The following is an 11,321-nucleotide window of genomic DNA, read 5'->3' on the forward strand; positions in this document are numbered from 1 at the left end:
CTGGCAAAGTCCTTCAGAGCAAGTGGAACTTCCAGAACACCATTTTCTCCTTATGAGGATTTGAGTATCTAGTTCAAGTTTTAAGTCTTGGACAGTATGCTAAGTTATACTGCCAGCTTACTAATTTACCTAAGTTCTTTCATTTTTAATTTCATGAATTTTTCATAGATTAAATTCCCTTTAAAAATTACTTTAATGAGTAATTTATGGCTAAAATTCACTTATAAAGCAATTTAGGTTTATCTAAATTAATGTCAATCACTAAGATTGAAATATTGGGTAAACTAACCTGAGGTCTTTTAGATTTGGTCGTCCTGATAGAAGTTATTTCAAGTAGATGCTGAGCTGTTTCAGGTAGAGGCAGGGCTTTTTTAGGTTGCTACTGGGCTGTTTCAGGCAAATTCTCGGGTGTTTCGTGTAGAGGCAGGGCCATTTCAGGTAGGAGTTATTTCAGGTAGAGGCTGGGCTGTTTCAGGTAGAGGCTGAGCTGTTTCAGGTAGAGGCTGAGCTGTTTCAGGTAGAGGCTGAGCTGTTTCAGGTAGAGGCTGAGCTGTTTCAGGTAGAGGCTGAGCTGTTTCAGGTAGAGGCTGAGCTGTTTCAGGTAGAGGCTGAGCTGTTTCAGGTAGACGCAGGGCTGTTTCAGGTAGACGCAGGGCTGTTTCAGGTAGACGCAGGGCTGTTTCAGGTAGACTCAGGGCTGTTTCAGGTAGGGGTTGGACTGTTTCATGAAGAGGATGGGCCATTTTAGGTAGGAGTTATTTCAGGTAGAGGCTGGGCTATTTGAGATAGAGGGTGGTGTATTTCAGATAGACTGGGCTATTTCAGGTAGAGGCAGGGCTGCTTCAGTTAAATTTCAGTCTAGATTTATTTATATGATTTAGTGGGATTGGACATTCAAATCATGAGAGCCCAGAAGCAAAGTTTTAGCTATTTTTTTTTTCTATTTGTCAATTTTGACTTTCAAAAACTGAGTATTTCTAGTAAGATTTGGAAAACCTTTTGTGAATATCAAAGCAGGTTTTAGTTTGTAATCTATATCCTTTTTAAAGTTCAGGAAATAGGAACATGTTCGTAAATTAGTTGGGGTAATTTCAAACTGTAGTGTTATTGTATTAGGAATGAATAGTTTATTTAAGATTACTGAATTATCTGGTGCCAAAACTTTCAGTTGATGGAAATGAGGTTATAGTTAAAGTATACATATTTTTTTTTTTGGCATTTAAATTTAGCTGCTTTAAATGCTTATTTCAAGGTGTGTTCATGTTTAGCCTTTTAAATTTTCCTTTCTGTCCTATGATTTTAAGGTTTCTTAACACAAAACCCTTCCAAGTTTCAATAGTATACCTTGGATAGTTGATCCCCCATATCGTGTTTTAGATTTTATAAAGGATAATAACTAACAACTTTAGTTGAAGAAATCTAAAGTTTAAATACACTATTGGTCCTATTTTTAAATATCTAGAGTAAATATTTTAATATCTTTAATTTGTATAAAAACTTTTCCCACTTTTTATTCTTCATTTTGTAAGATTTAGTATTTGATGAAATGTCCATCCTCTGTCCCCTTGTTAAAAAACCTAAGTCTCTCTCTCTCTCTCTCTCTCTCTCTCTCTCTCTCTCTCTCTCTCTCTCTTTAATATTATGTTAGTACCTAGAGTAGTTTACAGAAGATTCCAGGAGTATACTTTGAATGGAACAAAAAGGGATATAATATAAGTAAAAGAAAAAAGTTACTGTACATGTTTTTCAGATATTAATTAGATATTGTTAGAGAAGCTTAAATTTAAGGTTAGGAAAGATGGGTCTAAAACTTTCTGCTTCTGGGAAGGTCAAAATGCTGATTTGTTGATTGGCATAGATTTACATACTAAGAATCAAAGTAGAACTTGAACATTGCTGGTTAATACAAAATAGTGAATATTTTTAGGTGATCGTTGGCAGATGAGATGGTTAGGAGAAATTTGATGTGAAATGGCTAGGAGAGCTTTGGTGTGATGTGGCTAATAAGACTTGGGTGTGAAATGGCCACGAGAGCTTTGGTGTGAATTGGCTAGGAGGGCTTCGGTGTGAAATGGCTGAGAGGGCTTGGTGTGAAATGGTTAGGAGGGCTTTGGTATGAAGTGTCTAGGAGGGCTTTGCTGTGAAAGGGCTAGGAAGGCTATGGTGTGAAATGGTTTAAGAGGGCTTTGGTCACTGTGAAATAGGTAGGAGGGCTTTGGTCATTGTGAAATAGCTAGGGTTGTGTTGTGAAATGGCTTGGAAGACTGATATGATATAGCTAGGAGGGCTTTGATGTGAAATGGCTAGAGGGGCTTTGGTGTGAAATGGTTGAGAGGGCTTTGGTGTTAAATGGCTAGGAGACCTTTGGTGTGAAATGACTGGGAGGACTTTGGTGTGAAAGGGCTAGGAGGGCTTTGGTGTGAAATGGCTAGGTGGTCTTTGGTGGGAAATGGCTAGGAGGGCTAAGGGCTAGGAAGGCTTTGGTGTGAAGAGGCTAGGAAGGCTTTAGTATGAAAAGACTAGGAAGGCTTTAGTGTGAAAAGGTTAGGAAGGCTTTGGTGTGAAATGGCTAGAAGGTCTTTGGTGTGAAATGGCTAGAAGGTCTTTGGTGTGAAATGGATTGGATAGCTTTGGTGTGAAGTGGCTAAGAAGACTTTGGTGTGAAATGACTAGGAGAGCTTTGGTGTGAAGTGGCTAGGTCTTTGGTGTGAAATAAGCTAGGTCTTTGGTCTGAAAGGGTTAGTTGGGCTTTGGTGTGAAATGGCTAGGAAGGCTTTTGTGTGAAATAGCTAGTAGGGCTAGGAAGTGGGAGGGCTTGCATGTTAGTGTGTGAAATAGTAGGGCTTTAGCTAGTATTAGTGTTATTCCTCATCTTGTCTTAAGCTACATGAACATACCTTGAAATTACCTTCGATTTTTTAAAATGACGCACGGCAGTATTTTGGAAAATCTTGCAAATGGGTTCTAATCAGATTGTTCCCTCTAATACATAACTAAACTTTCAGAACTCCCATTCCCACTCCTTGATCCTTCCACCTCCCAATTTGGAAAGATTTTAAAAAAGAATTAAAGGGAACGTTCATATGACTTAGCCTCCCTCCCCATCTAGCCCCCTCCCTCTTCTGGTATCAGTATTTGCCATATTCCTCACCACTGAAAGGCCAAAGATCCCATGAATTATATATCTTGCTTTTGACTAGAACCACTGTTCATTTAGGCTGTTTTTGAGCTTCCCATGTACGGAACTCGTTCATTCTTTCGCTGGTTTAATGAGAGAAGAAGACTGTTAACTTGGTTATGTTGTATTGTCAAAATGCTAGACTTTGTGCTATGGTGAAACATGTTTAGTCCAATTTGATTTCCTTGAAATCTTGTCATGGTAGATTCTGTCTGGTCAATTTTAGTCATGATAATAATTCAGACTTGTTAAATGATCTTTAAAGCCTCAAATTATTTTAAATTTTTTATGTTTCATGCTTTTGAATATTCTTTAAAATTTTTAAAATTAATTTTTAGAAATCTTTAATCTTGAATTGTAGGAGATTGTTATGTCAAATTGAACAGGTTTCTGTTATGTATACACTGTCATTTCAAATCAAACTATATCAAATTTGTCATGTATTGTGTAAATTGAGTTGTGAAAAACATTTTGTCAAGAGAGTGATTTAAAATTTGTCCAAGAATATTTGAATTTTCAATGTTAATGTGAAATTAGTAACTGTACTGCTAAATGTTTTCAATTTTATCTGTCAATGAAAATCAGAAGGTTGTAGAGATATTTTAATTTAGTTTTAAAATTTTAGATAACTTTCTCAAAACGTGTAGACGTTGTCAATCTTGCATTCCAGTGCTTTCCTTTACACTGAGATACCTGAGCTCTCTGAAAAGGGGTCCAGCTGGGATTATAAATGTCCCAAGATATCTGATTCCTACTGTTTCTGTTCTTGATATAAAGGAGGGATAAAGAACTGCTGTAGTCATTTTAGAAGAATTGTGTAATACATTCTTGAATATATTGTTGTAGGTATAGTTTTAGTTAGTGTTAGTGCTTGGGAGTTACTGCCAATGTTGATTAGGGGAATTGAGGGATTATTAAAGTCCTTGTTTTTTTAATTCAGGATCAGGTAACCTAGTTCATGGGATGTTTATACAGGGTTAAATCACATGGCTTCAGTTTGATTTAGTTTAATCTGCTCTTGGTTAAGTATTTCTAAAATTTTTCCATGATTTGGCAAAGGGGTCCAAACTGAAATTCAACTTTTTAAGGTTAGATTTTATAGACGTACTGTTATACTGATGTACAGGAATGTATCTTGTGTAGTAATTTACAAAACTTAACCACTCTGAAGTTATACTTTTTTGTGCAAGGTAACATAATCTGATAAGCCTTTGAAGCTTATACAAAACATCAAGTCAGAGCATTGGTGTTATATTGTAATAAACTATATAACTAGCCAATTTCTTTTAATTTTACTTCAGATTTGGATGCACAATTTAAGTTGTTTTGATGTAACAAGATCATATGTTCTACGCCATTCTTTCTAGACAACTAAAGCCAAAAACTGTTAAATTAACTAAAAGTTTGATAAACTCTGATCTGCTTATGCTAAAGTCCCTAACTTTTAATACTAATATATTTATGATTAACGTCACAAATTGTTGATTAAACTGTTTAAAACTTTAGTTAACTTACGTCCATGTTGAGTAAATGTGTAGTAACTTAATATAATCTAAGACTAGAAGTTAGACCATTAATCTTCAAAGCATTCTATCAGAGTTTATGTTAGTACTATAAGAAAAATCCAGAAAAATAATTTTTTTTTTAGAGATTTTAATGCCTTGAATATTTCATGTACTCAGCGTTTCAAATACCATCCCATAAAGCCACACTTCCATTTTTTAAATTTAGTAACTTTTCGGATTATGTTGAACGTTTCATTATTTTCATATCGATGCGAAGTACAGAAGACCTGTGCTGATTTGGTTGGAAAGTTTTGAATTTCAATTGGTTGATTTAGATTTAATTAATGATTGATGGAATTAACCTTAACAAAATGGTAGTTTAATTATAATTTTCTCATGATATGGTACAATACACTTTTCAAATGTCTTCTTTTGCATTGATTTTAATATAGATATTATCGTCATCTCTGAGTAACTTGAGGGGACAAGAAAAAGGTCAGTTTGTCACTATGTAATACAAAAAACATTTTGAAATTTTTTTAATATAATTTTGATCATTGGTTCATGACAGTAATCTGAGAGTCCACCACTTATGTTGCTACTCTACCACTTATGTTACTGCTCTACCACTTATGTTGCTACTCTACCACTTATGTTGCTACTCTACCTCTTATTTACTTTTACTTTTTACTTTACTTTTGGATGACACTCTTGGCCCTCTTTCTGCCGAAGTCGGTAGCTACAGAGGGCACGACGAAGACATCAATTTAGACCTTGTAGAAGGGGTCCATCTCACCCGATTGGTAACAATCAACAAAGATGTGCGTCTTCAGTTTTCTCTTGAAAACATCGCAGTTCAAGCTCTGCTTCACCTCTAAGGGGAGCTTATTGAAAATTCTAGGAGCGCTTCTTTCAAAGGCTCTAGTACCAACATTGGTCCTGCTTCTCAGTTCCTCGAGACGATATGGATCGTCACTGTGTCTCAAGCTAACTACAGTATCAGGGCGAAAATTCTTCAACATATTTCTCATATACGAAGGTTTCTCAAATTTAAGTGCTTGGTACGTTAGGACACAAATCTTGAAAATAATCCTCGCTTTTATAGGCAACTAGTGGAACTCGATAAGCGTTGGCTACTCTACCACTAATGTTGCTACTCTACCACTTATGTTACTGCTCTATCACTTAAAGTTAAACCTTGGTATTGAATTTAGGAATTAATTAATGCAGGACAATGCATTCCTTGTACATCAGTAAACTTGTAACAAGCAATGAACGAATGGTTGGATGATGTCTGATGTAAGTGTTGATAGAAGGATCTAGTCTATAGAAAGGAGTCATAGTCTCTTACTAGTGTTGTCTTTAGTGAAAATTAGTTTGATTGGGTGCTGATTTTAATAAATTTGTGTACAGGTTACCTTGGCGGGACACTTAGATTAGTTTTTCTCGGGTTAAATCAAGGTTAGCAAGTGTCTGTACCTCAGGTTAACACCAAATTTTAATCTAGATTTATAGTAAATCATAGGAGATTGAGTTTAAATAATAAGATTGAGTTTAAATAATGAGATTGAGTTTAGATAATGAGATTGGGTTTAAATCATGAGATTAGGGTAAACTTTGTTCAGTAGGCAGCTCTAAGAATTCATATTTCATGACAGACACTATCAGTTTCCTTGCATAATTGGTTAAACTGGAGTTTCAAATCAAAGCTTTTTGAGAATAATAATAATAATTTTGGTGCCTAAATCTATTCCAAACTTGAATCATAGATTTCAAAGATTTTCATAATGAATAATTAATTAAATATATGAAATAGCAAATCCACAGGTTCATCAATTGAAAGTAATTTCACTTTTTTTTTGCATTAATTATAGATTAAATCTAAAGAATTTTTCAATAGCTTAGTCAGTTGCTCACTTTACCACCTAATTGTTTTGATCTATAGATTGTCATAATTATAAAGTTATTTTATGAATCTTTTAATACATTAACTTTTTACGTGGCCACATTAAGATGAGGCGATAGGCAAGGTGTTGATAGTTCAATATGCAGTTATAGAAATGTTCTTTTTATAATATGGAAAAGTTTAAGTTTTTTCAAACAATTCGTTTATAAGGGACAAGTTTAAGGCTCGTGCTTTTTCCATAAGCAATGATATTTACAAATGATACCAAATGAATAAGATACTTTATAATTCTGTTTTTCAAAAGTCATTTAATAAAACAAATTAATTTTCGATGAAAGAATAAAAGCCATTAGTTCATTCCATTGAAATATAGACACTTTGCAAGTCTTGACCTTAATTCTTTTCAAATCAAGTTTCTTTTGTCTTCGGTATTCATGATAGTCGAAATGAAGAGATTTTGGTTAGAAGCCAACTAGTTGAGCCATATCTAGGATAACTTAAGATCCTCCACTATCCTTAACATTACGGAGAATTTAACAGTTAAAGAGGGATATTATCATACCATACCCATAGATGTTTTTAACATTGCTAATAACATTTCCAAACCATATAATGGCCTAATATAAATCAGTTTCCCAAGTTTTAACTTTGATATTAATTTTATGATAAATTATAAACTCAAATTCAAATATATTTATTTCACATAATACGTCTTAAGAAAATTAATTTTTCCAATGATTGCAAAATCTACTGACTATTAAGATCGGAAATACGAAGTTTATAATGCCAAAGATATTTCATGAAAGGTAGACTGACTTAAAAATATTCATATAAAAGATGATTCAGAATATATTCAAAATCTCCTTAAGCTTGTCCATAGTTTGTTTTAATAAAAGATATTCAAGGGTAGGTATATCAATAGAATTTATTCAGGGATGTGCAGTGGGTGGTGGTGGTGGTGGTGGTGGTGGTGGTGTGTGTGTGTGTGTGTCTGTGTGTGTGTTTATACTGTGTACTAATTTTCTATCAAGTAGGCCTACTGTTCGATTAGTTGGTGTGTGTGTATGATAGGAATAAGTACTAGACAATGTGACACATAGGTAAAATCTCTGTTTGGTAGGTAGCCTTACTGTTAGTTTAAGGGTTGTTCAGCTTTATAGATAGGCCTACTGTTAGTTTAAGGGTTGTTCAGCTTTATAGATAGGCCTACTGTTGGTTTAAAGGGTTTTCAGCTTTGTAGGTAGGCCTACTGTTAGTTTAAAGGGTTTTCAGCTTTATAGGTAGGCCTACTGTTAGGTTAAGGGTAGTTTTAGCTTTTAAGAAAATCTTGAATTAGGTTCTCTCCACATAGCTTCCAAAAGGGGTCTTATTTGAGAATGTATTACACATGGAACTAAATTGACTTTTGTGGTCCACGTGCAAGGTTAATGTGTACTTCGGTCCGATCTGCCTATCTGCTAGGAGGAGTAGTGAGGATAGTCAGGGCAGTGGTTTGCACGTGTCTTCTCCTTTACCCGACTCAATCCTGCACATGAAATGGGACGGATGAGAGAGATGCCTTTGGGGCAGTTGTGGTTCCTGTCTGCTTTTGAGAGAGCAAAAGTTTCTGGAGTAATTGATTGTGGTGGAATTGCACAATAAGACTGATGAGGTCTCCACTCCCACCCCCATGTTTTCACTATCATTGTTTCTAAACGGAACATTAATTTGAAAAGAAATCCCCTTGCTCTGTCATCGTTTAAAGGTTTATCATTAAAAATTTGAAGTTTGTTTTCATTTGTAACTAGATAGAATACTATAACATTATCTTGAAAAAAAATCATACTATTCTTGGTATATTTAATTCACAATCATTGCATTAATGTCTGTAAGATTTTCAATAAAATAATTCAAAAAGAGAAGGAAATGGAAAGCATTCAAGGGCCTGGTGACTTTGTTCATTCAAAAACAAAATGTCTAATTAAATTTGTTACCAGGTGGGAAGGGGCGGGCCTTGGTGGGCTTTCCATTTCCTTCTCTTTTTTTTTTATTGAAAACTTGACTAATTTACACAATCGTGACACTTGTAATCTCAAATGTTGAACTTCAAACTCGTTCCAATCTTTAGAAAAGTCAAAGAAAACAGATTAGCTCAGTATCCCATTTTATGAGATCTGAAATGTCAGTTTTCTATGTTTTCTGTCTTTGGTTGAGTTTGATAGAAAACGGGATTGAAGAATTTGATATAGTTTGTCATTGACTTTATAGTGTATTCATATTTATACTTAATATTGCTATTAAGTGTATTGGAACCTTATACTGTGTATGGCAAACAATCTTCTACAATAAAAGACTATCTTAATTTATTTGTTTTTCTTAATTCATAAACTTATTTTTAACACAAAATGATAGTCGACTCTTAGTCGATTATGCTTAAACCCAGAGTTAAAGTAACTTATATATTTAAAGTTAACTGAATTTGAGGCTAAAATGAATTATTATTACAAGACTTAAGAGTTGTCAGGAATGAATATACTTTGAGAATTGAACTAAACATGAAGGTAGTCTTCATTTTGATAACACTAACATACCAAGAGACTATATATTTCTCTCGTAATACCAGTGGAAGAATGAACAACTTCTGTACATTGGAAGGGAATAAACCAATCTTATAATGAACACTTGTGGTTTATAATAGTTAAAAGCAAGGTTTCATACTTCATGAGCTCTCTGGTCTTTCAGAGGAGAGAGAATGAAGGCACTTTACTGATACCAGGAGAGGGAGGGGGACGACTGGGGAGAACACTCAGTCATATGAACCTTAGATTAAGGAGAACACTCCAGGTTACTGACATTATTATATATTTTTTTATTTATAATTTTTTTTTATTTTGTTCAATATACTCTTTCTTTAATATGGTTGTAATGGTAATGAAAATAAATGTTTTATAAAACTTTTTATTTCTTTTATTCACAATTGTAGTTTGATAAACATTTTAATAACTTTTGCAAAATTTGTCAAAGTTTTACCGCTTACCTACACAATACAACTATTTTCTGTGTATACATTACTACTGTATATTCTATTCATACATTACTACTGTATCTTCTGCTTATAAATTTCTACTATATATAATTTTGATCTAAAAATACTGCTGTTTTAACAATGAAAAACACAGAAAAGACATTAGCCAGGTAAAATGCAAGAGACTTGTAATCGTAAAGTAAAAGACATTATAGAAAACATCTTAAGACATTCAAGGCTAAGCATTGGATGTTTTTTATGTCTTCTATACTGTCTTTTACTATGCGATTACAAGTCTCTTGCACTTTACATGGATAATGTCTTTTGAGTTTTCATTGTTAAAACAGATGTATTTTCAGATCAAAATTACAAAAAACAGTAGAAATTTATAAATAGAAGATACAGTAGTAATGTATGAATAGAAGATAGCGTAATAATGTATAATAGAAGATACAGTAACAGTGCATTAATAGAAGATACAGTAACAGTGCATAAATAGAGGATACAGTAATAATGTATAAATAGAGGATACAGTAATAATGTATAAGTAGAAGATGCAGTAATAATGTATAAATAGAAGTCAGAAGCACTGCATAAGCAGACAATATAATTGCAGTATTAAAAAAATATCCGATAGCAATTTACAAAAGTTGAAATATTTATCAAAACTTATATGCAATTTTACTATATACATAGAGTACAATTGCCATATAACGACCACTTGCCTGACTATTAATTTTCCTTGAATCTAAACCATCTTAGAAAGACAACTGAAAATGCAAATGTAAATTTTCACAATTTGGATTATGTTGATTCTAAGCAATGTCTGCATGATCTGGTTTCTACCACACGGGAAATCTTAGTGTTTTAAAACAATCCTCTTATAACTCTACTACCAATTTATAAATCTGCCATAACTTCAAACCTTTTAAGAACTACAGTCTTTAACAATCTATCCCCAAATACCTAAACTGAAGCTTTAATCTTTCTTATGTCTTTAAGTCTTTCAATCAAGTCACTTGACCTACATTACGTAACTATTGATGTGAAGCAGATCACATAAGGTCATTACATGAAATTTCAATGAAAACATTGATTAAAATAAGTAAATTTTGAGCAAGAACAGTGTAGTTATTCTAAGGCTTACTATCCAAAACTAACAACTCCAAGAACACCAAGTTTAGGACAATTTCTCAGCTATTTTGAACAAGGATCTTACGTGTGACTGCTGGAATGTTCCACAAAGGATTTTTCTTTTAAAAAAAATTAATTAAATTTATATTAAAAGTAACTTCTGAGAAGAAAATAACTTGAGAATGATGGATAAAAATGACGTCTTAACTTTATTGAAATTAGAATACATTACATCAATTTTTTCTTCAACAGAACGGGAATTTTGTATTATCGAGAGAGAGAGAGAGAGAGAGAGAGAGAGAGAGAGAGAGAGAGAGAGAGAGAGAGAGAGAGAGAGAGAGAGAGAGAGAGAGAGAGAGATACTGACTTAATAAGCAATTTCTATCGGGTAATATCAATTCAACAGATACCATTATGTCTACAGGATTTCAAAATGGCTTTGATAATTTAAAACAACTTTACCTTGATTCTCACTGGCTTATGGCATAAATGTTAAAACCTATCAAATTAAGAAATTGCTCAATCTTAACGTTATATTAAGGACTGATGAAGGTATTAAACTATAAAATTATAATTGAACAACACTAAAGACAG

The sequence above is a fragment of the Palaemon carinicauda genome, chromosome 3 (assembly GCF_036898095.1).
Source record: "Palaemon carinicauda isolate YSFRI2023 chromosome 3, ASM3689809v2, whole genome shotgun sequence".
NCBI classification, from domain to species: Eukaryota; Metazoa; Arthropoda; class Malacostraca; order Decapoda; family Palaemonidae; genus Palaemon; species Palaemon carinicauda.